The sequence below is a fragment of the Saccostrea echinata genome, unplaced genomic scaffold (genome assembly GCF_033153115.1).
Source record: "Saccostrea echinata isolate AGI-Se365-2 ecotype Australia unplaced genomic scaffold, CSIRO_AGI_Sech_v1 ptg000029l, whole genome shotgun sequence".
NCBI classification, from domain to species: Eukaryota; Metazoa; Mollusca; class Bivalvia; order Ostreida; family Ostreidae; genus Saccostrea; species Saccostrea echinata.
The window spans coordinates 30,509,583-30,535,468 of NW_026889778.1; the positions used below are offsets into that span (position 1 = coordinate 30,509,583).

At 33.9% G+C, this 25,886-nt stretch overlaps 1 protein-coding gene and 1 pseudogene across 2 annotated transcripts in view; both read left to right on the forward strand.

The window, feature by feature from the left end:
• LOC133195809 (ubiquitin carboxyl-terminal hydrolase 15-like) overlaps positions 1–25,886 on the forward strand; it is a 427,782-nt gene that overhangs the window by 103,041 nt on the left and 298,855 nt on the right. The window lies entirely within an intron of this gene.
• On the forward strand, positions 11,551–16,086 carry LOC133194244 (uncharacterized; annotated as a pseudogene).

The window sequence follows — 25,886 nt, forward strand, 5'->3', positions numbered from 1 at the left end:
TTTGTCATGGAATGAAGGAGATTTCAGTTGTGATGTTTATTTATCACTGTTATCGTCATCATTCCTTTGATTTCGACGCCATTTTTTGTATTGAACAGACTCTAATATATAAACCAGACCCGAACCGAAATCCGGAAAAATGGAACCGGAACCGAACCGAACAACTTGGACCGCGGTTCTCGGTTATTTCGGGTACTCGTGACAGCCCTAATATGTATATATATATCTGTATATGTGACAAAAAATTGGCTTTTTGATTGTTATTTTACATTATTTTTTCAATTCTGATTTGAAAAGTTTTTATATGAAAAAAGTATGAATCAGTAAAATTCCCCGAAATACACTTTTTTGTCCATTTAAGTTGATTCGAATATCTTTAAATCTGAGCCAAAAAAGAATTTTTATATACAAGTTCTCTTACAAAAAATACTAGATTTTGAAGTGACCCTATGTTACAGTATTGTGTTGCATAATACAACATACATCTGATATGTATTTTTATTAACATTGTTTTAAAAATTATAACACACAATGGCCCATTCTTACTTTGTAAATCAATTTGTCTTTTGAAATTTTTCATCGCAAACGGCAGGTTTTTTTTTCTTATTTTGAAAACCTTAAAACATGATTATTTCCAATGTGTAATATACAAGGGGTTATCAAAAAGTTCATGGACTAGCATCATAAAATTAAAACCGCTTTAGGTACATCAATGAATTTTTACACATTTAGTAAGCGTCATCTTTTGTATCTATAGAATAAACCATAAATCATAATTTTTATTTTTTAATAAATTGTTAGTGTTTTTGTAAGCAAAGGTATGTCCAGACGGCACAACCTCTAGTATGACGTTTTTTTCCCTACCTGAGTGTAACTGAGAAAAACTCTTTAGATATGAGTATTTGTCATCAAAAAATCTCATTAATTCAGGCATGTAGTACGACACATTTGTTTAGTAAAATTTGCAATTTATACCCCATTCTGTAATTTCTATGAAATTTTATTGTAAATTTTATATGGAGTGTCCAAACTATTATGGGCTTGAAAATAACATCAAAAAGGGGGAGGGGTTTCTTTTTCAAACACTCTATAGAGTTTTGCTCCTGGAAAAACTGGTGTTGACCTAAGGAATGTTTAAACTGGCTACAGAAAAATAAAATACATCCAGAGTACTTGTTTTTTAATGCCCAAAAAGATTCAGAGAGATGAAATATGCACAGTTAGTGTTGATTTGCAGTCAGGGTGTCAAAAGTCAGTCATGTCGAAAAGTGACGTTGATCAAGTGTTGTAAAAATTGAACTCCAACAAGCTAAGTATTCTGGCATAATCAAATGATGATCTTTCCCAATATAAAGATCCATTTACAATATTATATGCATTGAAAACAGCTGCTCATGACATAGTAAATTCATATAAATAAGACGGGTTTAAGTCGTTACTTAACTCAAGGTAATCACATCAAGATAAGTGTATGAGGTAGAGAGAGCGGACATTAAGAAACAATGACATTAAGCGGACGTCATGACACTAAACGGTGACAGCGCCGGGTGATCACATAAAGTCTTTTTAATTTTAGAATAATTTGGCAAATTATCAACGTATCAAGCCAAAATTTTCAACATTTCTTAAACTTTTGTTGTTTTATGTTCCGCATAAATTTTGTAAGCAAAGACTACATATTATTAATTTTATCGCGTCAGTCCACGAACTTTTTGATAAAGTATATAAATTGTATTTAAAAATATATGTGAAATGATGAAAACTTTTCCCTGAATTGACTGTAAAATTTCTGTAATTTGTTGATAGACATAGTGTTTTGAACATCATATAGTATCAAACATTTTTTTTAAACTTATTTTTTAGTAAAGATAGTTAAAAAGCATTGGTAATCATAAAGAAGTTTTGTTGCACTCCTGACAGCAGTAAAATTAAAAATTAAAACCATAAAACGCAAAAATTCATAAAGTTTTGGCAACATGAAGTCGTAATGAAATTGTGCAATATTTATAGCCCAGTACTTCATAATTAAAACTGATGAAAGTATTTAAAATTTGCATTTTGTCTGGAATTATTCCCTATTTATGCCAAAAAACTAGCTTAAATGTATATTTAGAAATTAAAATATACTTTATAGCATATTTTCTTTTAGAGGACAAACACAGTAACCCACCAGAAAAATTCTACTCATCATTTTTCTTTATTTTTATTCTTATTGGATGATTTATAATTCTAACATATTTGTTGCACTCCTGACCAAAAGCATTTGGGCCTTTAAAGTAGAGTTGTGAAGTGAAAATTACATAAGAACTTGTTCTGTTGTTTTATTGAAGTTGAGGGGGAATTACTTGAATTTTATGACAATTTTTTAGTGTGTTTATTTTTAACTTTCATTAAAAAAAATCACAGAAAAGGTAAAAACACATCTGAATTGATAAAATTGAAAAGGGAAGGATTTTAATAATAAAACTGTCAATAATTTAGTATTAAATTATACAAAAAGATCATTATTAATTAATGAATACCTCTTAGCATGAATACAAGTGTTTTTGGCACACAACTTGAATCTTTAAAAAAATGTGTTGCACTCCTGACCATAGAAATATAGATCTGAAGCACAGACAGATCCTGAAATTGATAAATCTATTTGGTAAAAATGTTCTTTGTGTCTTTATTTTCCAAAATAAAAATCAGAAAATAATATAATGATAATAGTTTTTTCATGCTTGGGAGCAAAACATCAAATGTTGCACTCCTGACATTATTGGGTATGCACATATAATTGACTCGAGACTCACAAATACTGCTTGTGATTTATATAATATTTTAAGTTTTAAAATGTATATCAGTTATTGTTTTACACTTCAAAAATTCTTTTTTGTCTTAATTTTCTTTCAGAATTTTAGAATTGATGTTTTTTTGGCAATGCTACATTTTTAGCTCACCTCAACGAAGTTGGGGGAGCTTATGTAATACCCTCCGCGTCGGCGTCCCAGGTAAAGGTTTTTGGAACAGTTTTCTTTTCAAGTACTTCTATGGCCTATATTAGTCAGAGATGAATGGAGGATGCTTCTAGTGTGTTTCATTGTACCAGTCAAGGTTTCAGATGATGCAATTTCAGCTAAAGAATGACCAGGTTAATGTTTTTGGAGCAGGTTAAAGTTTTTGGAGCAGGTCTCATTTCCAAGTAACTATAAGCCCTATATTGACCAAACTTGCATGGATGATACATCTGAGGATGCACACCACTGAACTTGCTTTGGATGCTGGATCTGACCTACATTTTCCAGATGAGTGACTAGGTTAAGGTTTTTGGAGTAGATCTCATTTCCAAGTAACTATAAGCCCTATATTGACCAAACTTGCCTGGATGATACATTTAAGGATGCACACTATTGGACTTGCTCCGGATGCTGGATCTGACCTATATTTTCTGGATGAGTAACCAGGTTAAAGTTTTTGGAGCAGATCTCATTTTCAAGTAACTATAAGCCCTATATTGACTAAACTTGCATGTATGGTACATTTAAGGATGCACACAACTGGACTTGCTTCGGATGCTGGATCTGACCTATATTTTCTGAATGAGTGACCAGGTTAAAGTTTTTGGAGCAGATGTCATTTCCAAGTAACTATAAATCCTATATTGACTAAACTTGCATGGATGATACATCTCATCCTCACAATGTCAAGGTTTTGTGATTTTGGAACTCCACACAAACCCTTGACATAAGTCGCTATTTAAAAGTTGGGCTAAAAAGCTAGTATTTCACTTGTTCTTGGTCTAGGACTGGAACCAATCAGAAAACAGCTTTTATTGTAGGTAAGTTTTTTAAACAAATATGACTCGTCTTTAAATTGGAAAGTGTTGATATTGTAGGATTTGTGACTAATTACATTAAATGAAACATCGGGGATTACTTTTTGGAAGATCACCCTCCTAACAATCACAATAGATATACTGTGGAGTTGGGCCATTTGAAAACGACGGATTTGAAAAATATTCTCATTGGTTAGTTTATAATTAACCACTACGTCATGTGTAACCACAAGCCCAACTTTTAAATAGTGACTTTTGTCAAGGGTTTGTGTGGAGTTCCGAAATCACAAAACCTTGACATTGTGAGGATGGATACATCTAAGGATTTTCACTACTGGACTTGCTTCAGATGCTGGATCTGACCTACATTTTCCGGATGAGTAACCAGATTAAAGTTTTTGGAGCAGGTCTCATTTCCAAGTAACTATAAGGCCTATCTGAACCAAACTTGCATGGATGATGCATCAAGGGACGAACAATCTCAAAACTTGCTTCAGATGCTGGATTTGACTTACATTTTCTGGATGAGTGACTAGTTTTAAGTTTTCAGATAAGTCTATTCCCAAGTATTTGCAAGCCCTATCAGACCAAAATTGCATAAATGTTGCATCTAGGGATGCACACTCCTAGATTATTAGTTTAGTGAGGGACTTTGCCTTACTTAAAGACAACATTCGTTGAGGTGAGCTCTGTAATCTCTGATTACCTATGTTTTCTGTTGCACTCCTGACATGGTATAACATTTTTTTAAACGTCAGTCAAGACCACAACTTGATTAAACAAAATTGACTACAGTCCACATTTAAAGCTCAATACTTTGAATATTACCAGGAAAGTCTTTATTTTCAACATAAAGCATTATTATTTATTTCACAGATCTCCAAAAAATATTGAAATTTCAAAATGTCACAAAAAGGTGTTGCACTCCTGACAATTTTAGCATCATTTTTGGGCATAACTTTTTTGTTAATTGAGATATCAATGAGATATTTGTCAGGTATTTAGACATTATCTAAAGACATATGCTGAGACATAGAAATCTATTTTCATTGCCTGTATATTTAGTGTGGGTTGATAAATGTGCATTTGGTCATTTTTTTTGTTAAATTAACCCATAACAGGCATTAAGAGATATTAAGTAGAGTTTATTGTATTGTCACTTCTGTTAAGTTCATCCATAAACTGTTGAGAATTTCTAGGAAACCAATATCCAAGCATGTTTAAATTAGAGTCAAGGTTTCAGATGCTGCAATTTCAGCTAAAGAATTACAAGATTAATGTTTTTGTAGCTGCAGGTTACCATTTTTGGAGTAAGTTGAATTTTTTGGAGTAGGTTGCAATTCTAAATCAAAGTACTGAAAGTACTGATGGTAGTTGATTTTACAAACGGTTTCAATAAAATTCAAATTAGGTAACCTTGTTCACAACCTTTCAAATTATGTACAACATTAATGCTTCATAAGTTGGTATTTGAGAAGCAAATGAATAATAGGATGTCACGATTCTACAGAGTTAAAGAGGTAAGGTTTGTTCTAATTTTTCCATAACTTTGGAATGATATGCAAAAACATGTCAGATTTCTCCGCTGCTGCCGTTTTTTTTCAGTAATTTAAGATTTTTTCTTACCAAAAGTTCGTTTAAAAGTGCTGTAGCAACTTAGCTTTTTTTTTCAGAATTTGATACAAGTTGTGAATTCATTATACAATATTTAACTAAACAATTTTTAAGTGTATGTTTGAATTTACATATAGAGAATAGTGTACGTTTTGCTTATTTATACTTTGCATAGTGGCCATATTGTTTTCAATATGGCAGATTTTTGTTCAATACATTATATATGAATATAAAAAAAACATAGATTAAAAAATAAAAATTTGGAATAATTATATTTAAATGTGTCCTGGATTGGAATGCACTGTTTTTACAAAATGATGAAAAGTTGATGATTCCTTCTGAGTTTGAAAATCTGAAGTGAAGCTTCATTAGAATGATACAGAAAAATGAGGTAAAAGAGCTTGGAAGGTCTTTATCAAGTAAATTTAGAATGACTAACCATTTTCTGAAAGATTTTGTCCTCATTTTAGGTGAAGGTATGGACCTTGTACTTTCAGTTTCTAAGATAACTGAATTTCTTTTTGAAATTGAAAATCACATTGGAGATGGAATTTAGAAAAGTTAAATGCCACTCTCTGTGGGGAAAATGCTGTTGTTTATGTCTGGGGAAATACAAGTATAAAACTTCATTATTGACATAACATGGTGAGAACTCATGAATAAAGTGGACAGCATTTCTCCATATGATGTAATGATTGAAGTTAAATTCACGAATACTATCTATATTGGTGATGAGAAAATTAATGGAGCTACACCAGGAAGGAAGATTTTCTCAAATAGTGACTTGGATTCACAATATGCGTCTTGTAGTGGAAAAAACTGACATGGATTCTTAAGCCCATATCATTAATTTATCATTGGTAGCATAACGTCAAAGTGTAGGGGAAATCTACTCAATTCAAATATTACAGCAAAATAAGTTGCAGATTTATGCACACCAAGTACTGATTTACAACATTTCAGATGAAGTGTGTCACAGATTAAGTTGGAGTATATGCTGTCAATAGTTAAACTAGGAATGCTATTTATTAAGTAATTGGGTTAAAATCCAAAACTTTAAGATGCATACAATAAAATGGGTTTTAATAGTTTTATGAAAAATGTGAATAATGGTTTTTTTCATGTCTGGATTCAGTGAATTTACTTTTTCCCTGTTTTAAAGAAATGATTTTAATGCTTTTTGATAAAGTGCTCCTGAGCAAAGGAGAAAGAGCCTGAGGAATAAAATGTTACGGCTAGGTATTTACATGTATTCAGACACACTATATTATGTAACAGTATATTTAAAAATAGACTGTGTTTGTTTATGAAAAATTAATTTAGCCTTATTGCCTGGCACAGTTCATTTTAAATGTATCATTTCATATTTTTGGGACTGATTTTGCTAAAATCTAATTAAGATTGCAGCGAGATAAAATGTCATTACCTGTACAAGTATATTTAAACCCCAAAGCAACATATTTGGTCTTTGTTCCCAAAATGTGTTACAGTACATTACATGCAAAAAATACTCAATGTGCCCCCAATTTGCAAAAATCTTGATCCACTCCGAATCCTGCTATTTCAACAGTCAACTAATTATGGAGACAATAACATGTACAACTTTCCTAAGAAAAAAATAAATGCAATTAGCAAGCTTCATGAATAAGGTATTTAGAAAATTCAATCCTGTGTATTAGTGAGCATACTATCATTAATTATCATTCTGGACAGAAAAGTAAAAGGCTGCTTAATTGGAAGTTAATTTTTCCATGCAGTAGGTCACTTCTTCTGCAGTGGGGAGCTGTAGAACTTTACACATATTAGAGATAAACGCCCGCTGTGATAATCAGTCACGCGCATACAACAGTTAGAAGTTGTATTTACATCAATATTGTCTGTATGCAAGTTTGTCGAATGAAAGCTTCCAGTGCCAATGCAATATGAGCTGTTTGTTAGCAGTTCTCTGTGCACCTCGAGGTATTTTTAAAATATCTAAAATATCTATGTCAGCGAAAGTATCAATCAGCCAATATGGACTCTTTTCATTACTGATCATACGTCTTATACAACTGCAAATACTTTTACTGACAACTGCAAATACTTTTACTGAGAGTTAGTCGTAGCATCATTTAAAGTTCAAATGTATTCAATGTATTGAAATGGAAAAAATATTTTTCTTGATAAATAATGTGTTCAGAATGTATTACATCAAATTTTTCAATCATTTTCAAGTACTATTTCTTGTCAGCGGCAATAATTTTCCATTGATGATTTTCTCTCAGAGAAGTGATTCAGTAAAAACACTGTTTGGTCTGGGTAAGTGCATGGGAGAGTTGATAAAATCAACTCCCAAAAATTGACCAAACTTGGATGGATAATACACTGTACACTACCAAGCTTGCGAATCAGATGCTGGATCTGACTTACTTTTCCTGGATGAGGTAAATTACCAGGTTCAAGTTTTTGGAGCAGGTTTATTCTAAATTAACTATAAGCCATATGTTGACCAAACTTGCATTGATGATCCATCTAAGGATGCCCACTACCAATTAGTGATGAAACAATTGTCGCTGACAATCAATTGTCGATCGCTTGGAGCTCTTCGATGCTACTAATCGATTATAAAACTTAAGTCGCCGACATCGCTGATAAAAATATTGTCCCCCGCTTTCACTGAAAGGGGGGATACTAATTTGGGTCTGTCTTCCGTCCATCCGTCTGTATTTCTGTCTGTCTGTATCACTCGTTTCCACATGAAATCTCGAGAACCATTTGAGCTTTTGCAATGAAATTTTGCATAGCAACTCCCTATGGCTTAAAAAAAGAACCCTATTAATTTTGAGGTCAAAAGGTCAAAGGTCAAGGTCATAAATTCATAAATTCTGTCTGTTTTAAGACTTTTGTTTCCACGCGATATCTCATGAATTCTTTGAGCTTTTGCAATGAAATTATACATAACAACTCCCTGTGGCCTAAGGAAGACCCCTATATATTTTGAGGTCAAAAGGTCAAAGTTCAAGGTCGTAAATTCATAAATTCCCTCTATGTGTAACACTTTCATTTCCGGGCAATATCTCAAGAAGCTTTTGAGCTTTTGCAATGAAATTTTATACCATAACTCCCTAGGGCCTCTCTTGCCCCTCTCAAAGTGTCCTGCCTCAATTTTTTTTAATTTATTTATTGTATCAAAAGTCGCTTGGCACTATTTTTAGCACAGAAGCATGTCGAGAGTTATTACGTAAAATACAGGTTGTCGGCTGACTTTATATTCTAATTACATCTATTAGAACTGTTTAGTAAAGGCTAAATTAGACAACATTTATTGTGTAAAACTTTGACAATATCAAACGTGAATATTAACATTATATGTGACTTAATGTTTGCATTTAATTTGCTGTGTATTCAAGTGCATCCGTGGTCTAGTGGTATGTTGCTCGCTTAGCAAGCAAGAGGCCCGGGTTCAATCCCCGGATGATTCTCTTTTTTTAAAATTTTTTTTTTGTTTTTTTTTTTTTTGATTTACTGATTGATACTATTCAACATGTGAAATGAAAAAGTTATGATGTCTGGTGTGTACAAACTCATAAAATCATTATTACAGTGTGATAAATATTCTGTATATAGTATATTAAAAAGAATCTTCTAAACACATATTAAAGAATAAGCAATCAAATCTTTATATCCATATTGGCTTTTTTGAATTTGCTTCAATATTGCTTCAATATTCATGAATACATTTAATAATTCTACAAATACAGGGGGGCAGTGTGACCCCCCCCCCCCTGAACTGCACATGCTCTTCTTTATTCCCTAAGTGGGGGACACAAATTCTCTGAATTAGCTTGATAAGGTTTAATTTGGGAGTAATCTTCACATTTTATTACCAAAAAAAAAAACTATTTGCAGAAAGTAAAAAAGTTATCCTGAATGGTTGAAAGGTTAAAAACCTTCTTCCCTCCACTTCAATGGTTGTTGTTGACAATTTTTACTGCTATGATTGAATGTAAGGTCAGGCAAATAACAGGAATTGGCCAGTGTAATGGGGTTCTACATGTATATTATCAGAAATACACAAACAGTACAGACATTCTATTATTTAACAATTTTGTAAGTCCAAATCAAATTACACAAAGTAATTCCAAGAAAAATAAATAACCGGTATAGAAAATGTAACTAATATCAGTAATATTCTATGAAAGCCCAGAAGGCTCATTCGAGATTCAAGTTTCGAAATACGAGATTCAAAATTCGAGTTTCAAGATTCAAGATCTAAACTAACCAATCAAAAGGCGATTTAAGATTCAGTTACTCCCCTTTGCTAAGTTTTGACCTTCAAGAAATCGTTGAATATATTCAAACCTAAGGGGTAATTTGATTATACTACAATGCAAGAAAGAGTGTTATATATCAGATCAAAATTAGAAAAAAAAAATTGGGTTTTTGGTCTGCAAAATATGCTTAAATTTGTGTATAACTTCTTAAACATTATAATAGATTTAGATCAAGCATATCTATATATATCTATTATAAATATTGTTAATCGGATTCAAACAGCAAAGGGGGGGGGGGGCGTATGGAAGTCGATGAGAATTATTAGTGTGCAATCAAACAAGTGACTAATGATTAATGATAAATAGTAATACATGTTTCAACAGGTCGAGGAATCTTCCTTGTATGGATATTGTTGTCATTGCGCAAGGCAGTGTTTACTGCGAACAATGGTCCAATCTAATGAATGAACAGAAAAGCGTGCTTATGTACTACGTGTTTTACATTTTACTTCAAACACGTGGTTTGGGCAAATTTACGACACAATTTCAAAAGACTGGTGGAAAGTCAACTAATAACTATTTTCTACGTCTTTGTTAAAAATATGATGATTATGTACTAATTAAGATTTCCCATGCTCATCACATTAACAAACAAAGCCAATATTTCGTGTTAAATAGTACTTTGAAATACCGCTCACATTACTTTTATACATCCTGGTGGAAAGATGCGTGGTTCCGTCTTCAGGTGGATCCTCCTTCATCAGCTGTTTCGGCGCTGGATACTGCAGCCTCCAGAGGTGCGCCGACTGGGGTGATCAGGTCCCAGCCCGGAACCACTTGGCTTAACATCACTGATGTTCTATTTTACTGTCTATATCACCACTGTATCTTAACTGTCTTTCCACTTATCTGCCCTTCTTCTCCACAACCACATAGATGCTGACTCTGCCTCCCTACACAGACTCCCTATCAGTCTCCTTCTCTCTGCTCCAGTAATGCCAATGACTCTCAGTGCCCTCCACATAGACTGTCCCACAAATCCTCTACATCCCACTTCTACTGCAAAAAACCAGACCTTCCATCCATTTTGTTGACAATCCATCACTAGGTCTTGGTACTTTAGGTTTTTCCTCTCATATGCCTCCTCCATTCTGCCTTCCCATGGTACTGTTAATTCCATAAGAATTGTCTGTTTTGTTGCCACTGACCAGATAACTATGTCAAGCCTCTTGTTTGTAGCTGTTATCTCAGGTGGAAATTCTAATCTTTTCTTGAGGTTTGCCCGCATCTGCCAATCTGTTGCTGTCCCCAGCAGACCACTTCCTTCCACACTAACTTTATGTCCTTTTTCGCCTTCTTTCACAAAGTTGACAAATCTCAGGCCCTCTCTGTTTTCCTTGGTTTTTTGATACTTTTCTCCAAGGTGTCAGCTATACTGGCTAGAACTTTATCATGTCTCTAAGTGTATCTTTGTAGCTTAAATTATTTTATTAAAATTTTAAGCAAAGTTTATTTCACACAATTTGCCTAACTAAGCCCTTCCCCCCTTTGCTTTTGTTTACGTTTACCAATATTATGGAATAGACATGCTGATTTTCGTGTCCATCAGTCATTGGTCAATAGGTCAAGAATAGCTAGTCACGTGACTTCTTATCTTTCAATGGTCCCAGACAGCATCAGTACCAAGCTATTATTGTCTTCATAAATCCATAGGATTACTTAATAATCATCGATCATCCGATTTGTTTGTTTGTGTATTTATTTTCAGTGTACTTAAATTGTGTTTTTGACGATGTAATTCTGGGAAAAACACTTCATTATTTAGTGAAATTGCGATATTAAAAATCAACGTATCTCAAAACAACAATGGCGACCAGGAGAAGTGCCAAAAGACAAAGAACCTCCGGTGATTCTCTTGACATGACAAATTATTTAAATTGGTCCGCTGTTGTTCTTTGTGAAAAACTGTTAGAGGCTAATATAAGCACCTCTTCCAATTTTCCTATCTCTGTGTTGTGGAAATTGTACGAGGACAATGTGTTAGGAAAAAATATTGATGCTTCAAACAGTCAAAATGAAAGCAGGGCCATCAATGTGAATTCCGCGGAGAATTCCGGCCACACAAATGGTTTTTCCAGACAATCTTTGCATCTCCAAAGTTTGTCTGCAGTATCCGTAGCTAGTACGACATCCTTTCCAAATACGACTTATCCAAGCGCAACTACTTCCAGCGGAAACCAAAGCTCAGCTACCTCGAGTTCCCCAGCAGTTATCGAGTCGCTTGTGCACACAGTTCAAAGCCTCCAGACGATGGTCTCGAGTTTAACTACCATTATTACAACGAAAGACACAAACGCTAACAGCTCGCCATCATTTAATTTACAACAGTTCTACCAAACGGCAAATGAAAACACCCAGAGCATGAGGAAATTCGGCACGAACCCGGAGGAATTGCCCCAAATGGAATTGATTTCCAATTCCATTCGGAAAAACATCATCGACGGTAAGGATGTTAATCTTGCTACATTGCTTATTCCTTATTTAATTTACGAAATTACTACCTCAGAGAAAGAGAAACCAGAGAAGGAAGATATCCGACTTAAAAGGTGCCTTACTATTGCTGAGTTTTTAACCGCATTTGGAAAATATAAACGATGCATGTGCCAGGCATTCCCTAATTGCAGAGAAGAATTAGATCAGTATGAAGCCAATATCATCGACATATACAATGCTTACGGAGAAAGATTTTATGAGTACCACAAGCTATTTTCTCTGAGAAGTGCCAATGCCTTGGCCATTCACAAGATTAAAGTTGACTGGTCTGTGAGAGACAGAGATCTCATTCAACTCATAGCATCTAAATCCAGATTCTGCTCTATCTGCTCAGAAGTTTCTCATGACACTAGGTTTTGTCCTCAATCACAGAGCAATTCAGCAACGACTTCTCATCAATCCTCAAACAGTAATACAGATAAGCATGGCAGAAAGAGGCTGTTACACAATGGACAGGAAATCTGTAACAATTTCAATTCTACTAGGAAATGCGGAAGAAACAACTGTCCTTTCCTTCATATTTGTAGCCAATGCAAGAACAAGGATCATTCATCGCTCACTTGCAATTCAAAATCCACCAAATCTAAGAATACATCTTCCTCTACTACCAATCCCAAATGACTATCTGTTCCAGGATCTCCATGCTCAACAATTAACATTCAACAGTTGAAACTAGAACTTGAAAATCTTGAAAATCCTAACTTTGTTGCTTACATTCTAGATGGTTTTACTAATGGGTTTGACACTAAAGTGCAGAAAACAGACTTGAAAACACGAGAATGCAAAAACTTGAGGTCAGCTTTACAGAACATGGATACTGTTGATGAGTTGCTGTCAAAGGAAATTGAAAAAGGTTTTCTTTCAGGACCTTATGAGGAACCTCCTTTTGAAAACTACAGAGTGTCTCCTCTCGGAATCGCCGAACATAAGTATTCTAAAAAGAAAAGGCTAATCGTGGATCTTTCTGCACCTCACAACAATGAAACTCACCCAAGTATAAATGAACTCATTGATAAAAATCAATGCTCTCTTTCTTATGTGAGTATTTTAAACTTATTCCCATACTACCTTCTCAGTACCATTTATATTGTGTGAAGTGGAGAAAGAAGAAGGTACGGTTTCAGCTTTATTGTGCCCTAAAAATTTAATGTTTTCAAAAGTTTTTGAAACTGGCTTAAATATTAGTTGAGTATATGGCTGTGATAAATCAGGAAAGAATATGGCATGAAGGAGTACCATTCTGGAAATATGATGTCATTAATTTGATGCATTTCTCTATTTTAAACAGAAAAAGCCTCAAAATGACCCATTTCAAGAGTTATTTTCCTTAAGAAAATAGTGTCAACAGCCTTCGCCCACTTTAATTTTCGGATATGTTGTGTAAAATTCTTTGAAAAATCACATATCTCAAAATCTTTGTGGGCGATGCCTGTGGACAACATTATCTGAAAGAAAATTCCATTGAAAATTGTTGTCTTCTGCAACTTTTTAAGAAAATACGGGAAAATGCACAAGTTTATGTCATCACAATTAGCATTTAGAAGGTCATGTGAGAAAATGTATTGTATGATCTTTCTGCATGGAAGTTAAATGATTCAGAAAGCAGGAGTTTTAATTTTTTACATTACTTTAATTTTTAAGAGAAACACAGGGCTAGATTTGTATTGAAACCGTACCTTGTTCTTTATACTATTACTACACTCGTTTATCCTTTGGATGTAGATCTAGTCCAAAGATCTTCGATCAGTTTTCCCAAGCAAGTTGCTGGATAGCACAAAACAATTACAAAATCGAATCTATACTGCATTTGCTGGATGACTTCCTAGATAGACCAGATTTTGATGCGGATTGGACTATGGCCCTCCTGACAATGATCTTTAAGAAGCTGAATGTTCCAATTGCTCTACACAAGACCATGGGCCCAGATACTGTTAAGGAATACCTTGGAATAATTCTCGATTCTTCTAAAATGCAAGCACGACTTCCTCCAGATAAAGTTCTTAGAATACGAGAAATGTTGGAAACTTTCAGCATGAAGAAAAGCTGTACAAAACATGAACTGTTGCAACTTTTGGGACATTTGAACTTTGCTTCTCACGTAATCGTACCGGGAAGATCATTTGTTTCTTATTTGTTGAGCCTAGCATCTTCTGTGCGCGAGCTTCACCATTACATTCATCTGACCTCAGAGTGCAGAGAAGACATCAAAATGTGGAAATTGTTCTTAGATCAGTGGAATGGCATATCATTTTTCTATGACATCGAAAGAACTCCAGCTAATAGTATGCATTTGTATACAGACGCATCATCTACCCTTGGATTCGGGGGATATTTCAAAGGTCACTGGTTCAGTGACAAATGGCCAGATGATTTACCAAGTGAACAAGACAAGGACATATCTATGGCGCTCCGTGAACTGTACCCTATCATTGTAGCTTCCATTCTCTGGGGACATCGTTGTCTACCAAAAGAATACTTTTTTATCGTGACAACTTAGCTACTGTGAGTATTATACAAAAGGGGCGATCTAAAGTTCTTTCTATTATGAAACTAATGAGACAGTTAACCTGGTGTTCAGCTAAATACAATTTCTGCATTTATTCTGAATTCCTTCCAGGTAAAACTAATGTAATCGCAGATAGTTTATCTCGAATTCAGATAAACAAGTTCAGAAGCCTATAGCTCCTCAAGCAGACAGACACCCTCATCCTTGCCCATCCCTGCAGGACGTCCTTTGGAAACCTCTCACAGAATAGAAGCATTGATGGAAGACTCCATATCCGTTTCAACTAGAGCTACGTACAACTCCGGATATCAAGCCTTCTTAAAATTTAGCCGTATGAACAACACGTGTCAAAGTGTGTCAGAATCTACTTTAATGGAATTTGTCACCTACTGTTACGATTCCATGAACCTGTCTTACCAAACAATCAAACTTTACATCTGCGGGATTCGACACCATCTCATCCTGCTAGGTATACCTAACCCCTTCACCGATTTGGCAGGTAATCTACCTAGATTGCACATGCTGCTTAGCGGTATAAAAAGACAAAGTCAATCTTACCATCCAAGCCGACAACCTATTACTTACAATGTGTTACAAGACATGTGCAGCGTGCTTCAAAAAGGTGTGAACTCAAAATACACGGATACATTGATGACAACAGTGTGTGTAGTGGCTTTTTTTTGGTTTCCTCAGATGTGCAGAATTTACATGCAAAGCAGCTTTCGACCCTCACGTTAATCTGTGCGTAAGCGACATACAATTCTACAATGACCACGTTGTTCTCTTCCTTAAACAATCCAAGACTGATCCTTTCCGAAAAGGATTAGGGATCAAGTTGTTCAAAAATAATTCCGTATTATGCCCATTTGAACAACTAAAGAACTATACTTATCTACAAGAAATGCCATTTTTGATCCCAAAATGCACCTCCCCCTGTTCATCATGGAAAATGGAAGTGCCCTCAGTCGGTGTAATTTTTTAATATGTTAAGGGATCTACTGAAGCGTTCAAACCATGGCGACAGCTACATCACTGGACATTCTTTTCGAATTGGTGCTGCTACATCTGCAGCAAAAGCGCGCATCGAAGACCACCTTATCAAATCACTAGGAAGATGGACCTCCGATTCATATACAAGATATATCAAAACACCAGACTCAGCCATTAAACACGCGCAACAGTCCATGCTCATCACCAGTTGACTTTTGCGAGAGATTCTGAAAGCATTGTTTAACAGTCTGATGACTTGGGCACCATTGTGAATGTGTACATAGTGTTTAATTCTCAATATTTTTAAACTTAATGTTTCCTGATTACAGATTAATTTTTATGCTCTCATTCAAATTTATGTATCGTTTATAACTTGCTTTGTATTTCTTGTGTCGCTATCATGTTGTTATATTTTCTTGTATAAACAGCTTACTATGTCGCAATCTATAGACATGTTATTTGTAATATTTTTCTTTTTTCTCGGTTAAAAAATCTTGTTCTCATTTTCAATTTATCTCATAATTAACATGTATGTATTACCATGGCGTACAATTATAAACATTTATGGGGCACTCAGTCACTCATATTTTCGTTCCTGAGTTTTGGCCGTATTATTGTTATAATTTCCCCATTACAAATTTATAATCAGCTAAAACTTCCATGTTGTTAAAATTCTAGAACAGAGTTTACAACTTTCATTGTAGCAGTACACTCGTACTGGGGAATTTCTACCATGTGGATCTTCCAACTCTGTCTTGCTGGGTTCAACAATTTTCGTTGTGGCGATGTCTCACACATCGGGAAGATTCTACCATGTGGATTCTTCAGTCCAGCAAGTTCTTCATGGGTGACTGAGCCAGTTTTGTCCAGTATTGTGTATTTGAATTTGTAATGTAAATATTTTTAGTGGTCTTATTTGTTGTTTGTATTTGCAATAATGTTGTAAGATAAAGAACTCTTGAACTATGCATATGTCGGAATGTTATTAGATAAAGACATTTGAAATACCATACTTTGTTTTGTATTAGAAATAAACCCATCTTTCAAAGCCTGTGAGCATGCTGATAATATGTGCTCCAAGTTTGCTGGTTTACTACAGAGTCTTTACTAGTACAATGTAATAAGAATCCAGGTTTTACAACTTGATATTCATACATTTGCCATGCTGTTGGTGTTATTTGTCATAGCTTTGTAATTTGTTGAGTGAAATTAAAAGTTAATGCATTTAAAAACATAAGTTTATTGCTGCACGACATGTACCTTGGTCATAATTAATAGCTTATATATCAAAGTAGTATACGTAATAAGCAAAGTATCTCTAAACCATTTCAAACTGTAAATGGCCATCGGAGGTCATTTATGCATGACATTCACCTCAGAGTAAATTGTTTTGGACGATGGAAAATTGATTCACTGACAGTACAGCACGGGAATGCAGGCAATTGTCCACAAATGACTTATACAATGGAGTGGAGAATTCCCAAATTATACCATTGTAAAATATTTGTTTGTAAATGTGAGCATGGAGTCAGTAGATAATGGTGTACATATTGTATGTTTGAAAAAATGCAACATATTTTCCAAGAGCGATTTAAAAAACTGGCCTTTTCAAAAACATACATGTAGTATTTTTTTTTGTAGTAACCCATAATGCCAGGTGCAACTCATTTAGCTGATTGGTCGGTTTGTCAGTCACATTGGTGTCTCATTTAGCATGTAAATTTATTCTGATGTCACAGAAAATAGTTTCCTCGACCTGTTCAAAGTGGATATAGTTTGTGACAAGTATTAGAAAGTGACCAGTGACTAATACAGGTTTCAAAGTTAAGTGTGTAATAAAACAAGTGAAAAGTGATTAATAATAATAAGTAATAAGGGTTTCAAAGTGGATATAGTTTGTGACAATTAAGGTATTAGAAAGTGACCAGTGACTAAGTATGTGAAACCAAGAGACAGCCCCTTAAGTACGGATGGCTGAAATATACATGCATAATAAAGATAATGATTTCTCTTTGTTCAGGCCCGTAGGAAATATTAAAAAAAAATCACTGTTAAGCCCCCTCCCCCCCCCCCCCCCCCAAATAAAAAAAACATCAACTGGGGGTTATCACAGTTATTAGACGTTATTTTGAAAGGACACAAGCATAAAGTTGCTATTTTTTCTATAATTGTATATTATATTGATAAAAAATATAAAGGGGGGGGGGGGGGGGGGAGGGAGAGACACGTGCCCAGGGTCCCTGTGGCTATGTTGTTTATTTTATTACAACGGTAGACAAATGTTCGATTATCAACATTCAGTGTCAATCTTGCGATGCATGGGCAAAATAATTATATATTCCATAATTATTTATAAGGAAACCGCTCGGGTCTCGCAAGATACATAATCAATCAGTACACAAGTTTCAATACATGATGTAATGATTTTAACAATACAATGGACCCTATAGGACTTTGAAAGATCGTATAGCCTAAAGGAATACGTATTAAGATTACTTAGTTCATGTATGCCTTTTTAGTGTACACAGGAAATCTTGAAAGACATTGTAGTAGTGATAAAGAAAATTCGCATTTGCTTTCCCAATGGTGTACATTCCATATAGGCAAAAAGGCTGTAGCCTACACACCATTTTCTTAATGTTAAAAAAAAATATTTATTTATACATGTATTTGGTTGAAAATTCGGGAAAGTTGATCATAAATCTTATTTATTTGCCAGCTACTAGAACATTTTTCATCAAATGCAATAAAAGTATTTTTAGCAATCCACACTTTTATGCCTATCCAATTTTTACAGTATACAAAACTTTTGATTTTTATACATGTAGCTGGTTAAATCGAAAATTGAAATGTAAAACCTTGAAGTCGATATCAGACTTTTAAAAAATGACAGCAACAGGAGTCTACGATTAGGACAGGGAATAGAAATTAGGAAATACGTTTGGATTAGTATAGGAAGTCAAATATAAAACATTTTAAAAATTATATTTAGATTATTCGGTAAAGAAGTTTCCATAATTTACAAGCACTGCATGTGGAAGGATTTTAAAATTTCTCAATTTTATTAGGAGTGGTCATGAAGATTTTAATTTTTGTATCATAAAATATGTTTAAATGATTTATAATTATATTCACTGGAAAAATGACAATGATAGATGTCTCCAAGATTGCAGAAAGTTGTCCTCCGACCCCCTCGCCCCCCTCTATTGAGAGGGAGCGACTCCCTCCTTGCCTATCTGCAATTCAGTAATGATGCGCTTTAGGTGAAATCTGTGACTTCACATTAGCCTACACAAGAGCAGAAGGGAATATACACAACTGTTTACCAATAGGAGAAACATAAAAATTCAGTTTTCAATTACTTATCTTGGTCTAAGGCTTTGAATACTTGAATCAATTAAAAATTATATAAACAATACAGACCGGAATTTTTTTTATTCCATATCAAATAGCAGTCTAACTGCACAAATGCACCCTTAAATGTAATGAAATGTATCCTTAATTAAATAACTGTTCAGAGTAAAGACGATCCTTAGTATTTCATATCAATAATAATTTTCTCCCATCAATGTGCTTATTAAAGGTGCTTAGACACAGATTTGAAGTTAATATTTACTCAAATTTTCTGTATAATTTCATGAGCAATTTGTTGCTATAACATTTCATATGAAAATTTTATAAAAATCTTATTTTATCTGGAAGTTATTGAAACTTCGAATTTCTGGACGCATTTGATAGACACATCCTTGCACTTTCACAAATTTAAACTTTATCCTTATTACTTGAGAAAAGTAGCAATTTTGTTGTTTATTAATGAAAAATATTAAAACTATAATGCAGAAATTTCAGAGTAGAAATGTAGAAAGCAAAATCTTCTCACTAGTATTGTCAGTCCGTGCTCAGTGGTGTGTGCAGAGTTTAACAATTGAACACACCCAGTGAAACATAAACATTAACAACAACAGAGCTTGTGCCCTGTTTATGAAAACAGTTTACGTTTCACGGGTGTATTCAATTTGTTAAACTCTGTACACAACTCTGTACACAACTACACAACACTGAGCACGGGCTGAGAATACTTAAGTGAGTGGGTTTTGCTTTCGCACATTTTTACTCTGAATTTTCTGGATTATAAATGTAATATTATTCACTAATACACAACAAAATTGCTACTTTTCTTAAGTACAGTGAAACCTGTCTTATCTGACATGCTGCGGGAAATAAAATCAATGTCGGATTAGACAGTGTGTCGGATTACCCAGTGTTGAATATTTCTGAGCGTTATGATTGGTGTCAAATGACTTCAAAAACCATTTTTCATTAGGTTTAGAGTACACGTGTATTTAATTGTCAAAATGTTTGCATAATTGTGTATTTCTTTGTTGTATAAAATATACCTTCGTTAATTAGCATTCCTTTGAGCATTAGTAAACTCTGTAGTAATATACGATGTTTGTTTTTTTATTGGACAAAACAGATGGAACTGCCGATCGCTTCGAGATGTTGCAATCTAATTTTTAGCATTTTACTAAAGCAGTAGATGGTTAAGTCAATATTTTGTTTACATGTACCTTCTTTACACAGAGGTATTATTTTTTTCTACGCTACATTTCTCTCCGAATTTTCTCCACTGTTTACCTCTCAACATAGACTGTGCTATTAATACCGTCACGCGACTTTTCATACAAACCGGACGTAACTCTAAAACATTGTGATTTTTATCAAACAATCGTAATATTTTAAAATTGAATGGGCAACTTAAAGCGGTATTTTTGCTTCCGGCAAATCCTTTATGTGCACAGCCTTGCGTAAGTCAGTGTATATATATACAAACCGGACGTAATTCTAAAACATTGTGATTTTTATCAAACAATCGTAATATTTTAGAATTGAATGGGCAACTTAAAGCTGTATTTTTGCTTCCGGCAAATCCTTTATGTGCACAGCCTTGCTTAATTCAGTGTATATTAACCCTGAAATGAAACTTTTTCTTTTAGACAAGATGAACCATTCAACTTGTGTATTGTCTTCATGTTATGTTCGCCGTACTCTTTTTTTTTTGGGACATGGCTTTATGAAGGACTGAATGCATGTTTGATTTTAATTTCAAGCTAAAAATCTTAATGTAATCAAAATATCATGTACTCTTTTTATTTTCTGTCGCGTGGATGCTATTTCTTAAATGCGAGAATAAAACTGATAACAACAAAGAGAACTGATTGCCTATCTTTTTTAATTTAAAAACTGATCATTTAACGCTTACGTAAACACTTTCAAACTTACATGTAATTAACTACTCTCTAAGTAGACCAATCTTGTGGCCAAACGGGACATTCATGTCACCTGGCCTGCGGCTAATTACGGAACACCCGTGTAATTATGTCGGATTACCCAGGTGAAATCATAATGTTATTATCTAGTCTTGATGACAAAAAAGCGCCGGAATTCGGAATGTACAGTGGTCGGAATATACAGTGTTTTGTTCTATATAAAATTTAAAGAAATTTTTGGGAATAAAATATGAGGTCGGAAAGTCCAGTGTGCCGGATTGCACAGTTGTTGGATTGGACAGGGGGCACTGTATTAAGGATAAAGTTAAAAATTGTGGAAGTGCAAGGATGTGGCTATCAAACGCCTCCCGAAATTCGTAGTTTCAATAATTTCCAGATTAAATAAGTTTTTAATTTTATTTCTGTGTGAAATGCTAAAGCAACATATAAGTTGTGATATTATACAGAAAATTTGAGAAAATATAAACTTCAAATCTGTGTCTATGCACCTTTAAATAATTTATCGAGCTACTTATTTCGCAATTCAACGATAAGACCATATAATATTCTATATAATTGTTTATTGAGGAATAGAAGATTTTATACACATTTTTCAAAACATTAGCCAAAATTCATTTTTATTTTGTTTTGATACATTTTTTCTTGCATTATCATTTAAGCAAATGACCCTTTTGTTGTAAATAAATTCAGTGATTTCTTGATAGTAAAAACTTAAGGGAGTAATCAATTACTTAATCCGCCTTTTGATTGGTTAGTTTGGATCTTGAATCTCGATACTCGAATTTCGAATCTCGTATTTCCAAACTCAAATCTCGAATGAGCCTTCTGGGCTTTCATAATGTTCCCATTTGAATACATGTATTAATTTTTATACCCCACGCAACAAGTTGTGGGGGTATAATGTTTTTGACCCATCAGTAAGTCAGTCAGTCCTGTTTTTTTTGTCAGCGCAGCTCCTCATAAACCGCTGCACAGAATTTCATCAAACTTTGCAGATATTTAGGACACAATGTGTAGATGTGCATATGACCAGGAAATTCAGATTCCTTAATTTATTTCTGTGAATTTCGGCACTTTTCAACTTAGATTTTTTGGCAATATCTTGAATATAAAGATAAAAAGTTTGTCAGCCATCTCCTCTTAAACTGCTGCACAGAATTTTGTCAAACTTTGCAGATATTTAGGTCACAATGTGTAGATGTGCATATTACCAGGAAATTCCGATTCCTTTATTTTTTCTGAGAATTTCGGCACTTTTTAACTTAGATTTTTGGCCATATCTTGAATATAGAGATGAACAATTTGTCAGCACAACTCCTCTTAAACCGCTGCACAGAATTTCGTCAAACTTTGCAGATATTTAGTACACAGTGTGTAAATGTGCATATTACCAGGAAATTTGGATTCCTTTATCTTTTCTGGGAATTTCGGGACTTTTCAACTTAGATTTTTGGCCATATCTTGAATATAGAGATGAACAATTTGTCAGCACAACTCCTCTTAAACCGCTGCACAGAATTTCGTCAAACTTTGCAGATATTTAGTACACAGTGTGTAAATGTGCATATTACCAGGAAATTTGGATTCCTTTATCTTTTCTGGGAATTTCGGGACTTTTCAACTTAGATTTTTGGCCATATCTTGAATATAGAGATGAACAATTTGTCAGCACAACTCCTCTTAAACCGCTGCACAGAATTTCGTCAAACTTTGCAGATATTTAGTACACAGTGTGTAGATGTGCATATTACCAGGAAATTTGGATTCCTTTATCTTTTCTGGGAATTTCGGCACTTTTCAACTTAGATTTTTGGCCATATCTTGAATATAGAGATGAACAATTTGTCAGCACAACTCCTCTTAAACCGCTGCACAGAATTTCGTCAAACTTTGCAGATATTTAGTACACAGTGTGTAGATGTGCATATTACCAGGAAATTTGGATTCCTTTATCTTTTCTGGGAATTTCGGCACTTTTCAACTTAGATTTTTGGCCATATATTGAATATAGAGATGAACAGTTTGTCAGTGCAACTCCTCTTAAACCGCTGAACTGAGTTTTATCAAACTTTGCAGATATCTAAGACACAGTGTGTAGATGTGCATATTACCAGGAAATTCCAATTCCATTATTTTTGCCCTAAGAGTTTTGCCTATTATTGAAGAAACTTTCCAGCTAGGTACCGGTAATAAGGAAATCCACTGGAATCAGCTTTTTTAATGAAATTTTATGTGAAATATTTTATGACCTTAAAAGACCCCTATTGATTTTGAGATCAAAATATTAATGATTTAACATGCACACACACCCACCCTCATAAACACACACACACACAAAATCTTGGATAGTTCTCTACCCCACCCCCCCACCCCACCCCCTTCAAATTGGTGCTTTGCCTTAAATAATTTCATAAGTACAGCATATAAACAAATTCATATGACTACATCATAATTTTGTTTCCATCAATTATTTAAATGTGTAAATTGTCATGTGTTGGACATGGACTTACACTCATTAACAAATCAAAATCACTGAGGAATTTAAATAACAGTTTGCCAGCATAACTTCAGCACTGAATTTCCTGAAACTTTGTAGGTATTTCAGACATAATGTATAGATTTGTATATTGACAAGAAATTTTTGATTCCATTATTTGTCTAGAAACTTCAGCCCAATAAAATTTGTAACATACAAAGATTTGAATGTCCTTATATGCAAAAAGTTTTGATATGTGATGATTTTTTGCAATTAATGCCCCTTTTTGAATTATACTGTGTATTTAAAATGCACTGTACGTGCCATTCATTAAGTGTTGCATTGTCGAGTTTTGGGAGAGCGTGGGGTATGTGAGCTTGCTCACTTTTTCTTTCATTTTTAATGAAGCTTCATACAGGAATTAAACTCTTATTTTGAATTTTACGGAGAGAAAATAAATAATTAGAATACTTTGTCATTAAACAAATTAACTGAAAAATTATTTTGTTTTTTTTATATAAATTATAGACTTTTTTTTTTTATACTTGTTTAACTCTGAATATACAAGATACAAATGTTGTTTTTATGATAATTATGATTTAACATGTTAAGGAGTCTCTTATTTTATTTGAAAGGGAAAAACTTGATTATAGCCGATTATCAATCGATTATGTGTTTCCGATTACAACTGATTATCGATTATGATTTTTCTCCAATTATTCACCACTACCACCAATCTTGCTACATTTGTATGGATGCTGAATTCCTACATTATCCAGACGAGTGACCAGGTTAAAGTTTTTGGGGCAATTTCTTTCTCAATTAAGTGATTATAAGTCCTATGATTTGGGGTATGAATGATGCTGCTTTTGAAATTCAACACAACATGCACATCTCCAGTCACAAAAATGATTGGTCAGTGAAAAGTTACAGTTGCAATTGCTTGATCAATATCTCAGAAAAATTTAATGAATGACACTCCTAGTGCACTTCATGGTTTATAAAGCCTTAACTGGCCAAAGATATTTTAAATAATATGACATACTAGGTAAAGATTAGCTTCATTCCTTAAATAGATGTTTATAATCTGTTTTGAAGTTTTTATGTTGATGTCCACCATTTAGTGTATTTAGCTTGGCATGTTGCTGTATGTGAATGTGTTGCAATAAAAATATGTCAGGTTTCTTGTAAATTGTTTTAAGCCTTAATTGTTACAAGAAAGTAAAATGGATGATTCATAGTAAGTAAAATCATGAAATTTAATGATAAAATCTGATAGTGGTATCATAATCTGATAGTGTCAATATAATGATCCTCACCATTTTCATGCAGCTTAAGTATGTTAATTGTGATATCAGCAACCGATTAAAGAAAACAAAAGCAGCTATTTGATATTCTATATGACTGCCGTCATGAGAAAAGGGCCCTTATCTTTTGATGTCACAATGCTCAGAAAACGACGTCAAAGTCGCGGTAATGTAAACACGGAAGTAAATTTTGTTGACTGCGTTTTTAGCTCTACTGGTCAGAGACCAGAAGAGCTTATGCGATAGTAAGGTGTCCGTCGTCAATTTTTCAAAATGCTACTCCCCTACAGATTTGGTCTGATTTCAGTATAACTTGGCACACAAGTAGACTACACTAAGATACATAATTCTGTATATCGGTTTTTGATTTCAATGAATGGTGTTGCCATGGTTACTAATAATAGAAATTTCTGTGAAAAACATTCAAAATGCTACTCCTCCTACAGTTTTGATTTGATTTCAATATAACTTGGCACACAAGTAGACTATACTAAGATACATAATTCTGATGATCGGTTTTTGATTTCAATGAACGGTGTTAAGCCATGGTTACTAAAAATAGAAATTTCTGTGAAATACTTTCAAAATGCTACTCCTCCTACAGTTTTGATCTGATTTCAATATAACTTGGCACACAAGTAGACTATACTAAGATGCATAATTCTGTGTATCGGTTTTTGATTTCAATGAATGGTGTTGCCATGGTTACTAAAAATAGAAATTTCTGTGAAAAACATTCAAAATGCTACTCCTCCTACAGTTTTTATCTGATTTCAATATAACTTGGCACACAAGTAGACTATAATAAGATACATAATTCTGTTTATCGGTTTTTGATTTCGATGAACGGTGTTGCCATGGTTACTAAAAATAAAAATTTCTGTGAAATACTTTCAAAATGCTACTCCTCCTACAGTTTTGATCTGATTTCAATATAACTTGGCACACAAGTAGACTATACTAAGATGCATAATTCTGTGTATCGGTTTTTGATTTCAATGAATGGTGTTGCCATGGTTACTAAAAATAAAAATTTCTGTGAAATACATTCAAAATTCTACTCCTCCTACAGTTTTGAT